The sequence below is a fragment of the Notolabrus celidotus genome, chromosome 7, assembly GCF_009762535.1.
Source record: "Notolabrus celidotus isolate fNotCel1 chromosome 7, fNotCel1.pri, whole genome shotgun sequence".
NCBI classification, from domain to species: Eukaryota; Metazoa; Chordata; class Actinopteri; order Labriformes; family Labridae; genus Notolabrus; species Notolabrus celidotus.
Genome location: NC_048278.1, coordinates 6,875,050 through 6,876,801, shown reverse-complemented (window position 1 = coordinate 6,876,801; position 1,752 = coordinate 6,875,050).

Sequence of the window (1,752 nt, the reverse complement as noted above, 5' to 3'; positions counted from 1 at the left end):
GTCATTACTGCCATCTGCAGGACATAGTTAACTCCTGCAGTGTCTGCAATGACATTAGTTTTTCCAGACATATTCTGCCTTGTCATGTACCATCATAACACTCACACCTGTTACAAGTAGTACAAAGCTTCATTACTTGAGTAAAGGTGTAGATCCTCCTGGTCAAGTATTACTCCAATACAAGTTCAGTCAAACTTGAGTTAAAGTCCTGGGGTACTTGCTTTAATCAATACTTCAGTATTCAAAGTACTTTTTAAAATATCTCAAAACACTTATTCACAAAGCATGAGTGCAGTTAAGAATGCATGGGTATTTATTTTTGCAATTATTATTATTATTATTATTATTATTAGCATTATTATTATTAGCATTATTATTATTAGCATTATTATTATTATTATTAGCATTATTATTATAGTTATAGTTATTGTTATTGTTATTGTTATTATTAGTATTATTATTGTTATAATTATTTTATTTATTTATTTAGTTAGTTAGTTATTCATTCTTTAATTATTATTATTATTATTATTATTATTATTATTATTTTTATTTTTTAAAACCTTTTTTCAGTTTTTTAAGTCCACCGCTGCTGGTATCTGACAATGGGTAACAAGTCCAGTCATTAAGGTCAAAGGTCCTGACTTGTGCCTGGTTATTTTTTACCTAATCTTCTGTATATCTTCCCGTTTATCTCTCAACCCTCATGTCAGATGTTTAGACTTTTAAACGTAAACTAAAAACATATTTATTCAGTCTGGCTTTCATTTAGGGTTTAACAATTTTATCACGTACGTTTAACTATTATATTGATTTTAATGTTTTTATAATTGTATTCATTTTAACTTTTTATTTTATTTTTTATTTATGTACTCAGTTTATTGGTATTTTTAGCCTTTATTTTAATTTCAACCCTTATCCTTACACTTTATTTATTTTAACTATTTATATTCTTAATATTAATTTGATAATTTAATTTATTTTTGTTACACATATTTTATTGTTGTCATTGTGCATTAGTCTTATTAAATCCATTTTGTTTTTAATGTCTTTATGCCATTATTTTATTTCTGCTTCTTTCCTATTTTTCAATCACTGTAAAGCACTTTGGGTTGCATTTGATTTGTATGAAAGGTGCTATATACATAAAGCTTGATTGATTGTTATTTTCCATTGAATTGTGTGTTATCTTTGTTCCAAACAGTATGCAACGCCCATAAATTCAGGAACGAGAGTCTTGTTTAATTACTTAAGTGTTTGTCCTTCAAGTTAAATATTCTCAGGGATTACCAGCTGTGACAGGTTAAAGCTGTACAGAGAAAGTGTCAGGTCACTTCAATCTTAAAATAGTTTGATGCACATTGATAAACAACAGATCAGACCTGCAGGACCAGTGTAATCTGACAAGACTATTTTGATACATCCTTCATCACTAATTTTACAATTCTGTATTTACTATTTGCTAAACTTTAGAGCAGTTTCCTGCGAGGCATGGTATCAAAAAGTATTATTTTGCACTTAACACTACTTTCAATGTAATCCCTGTTAATATGGGGCCATAATTCATCCAGTCCTTTGTTTTCATGCAGTTTTTAAATTTGCATTTTAGCACATCCTCTTGTTTAGGTCTGACTTTAGTCTTTTTCTGATAGTCAATAAAGTCCAAATAAAATGTTGCGTAATTCTTTCGTGCAAATATATAACCCCACACAAACAGGTCATCTCACTCAATATCGTCAACAAGAGTCCATC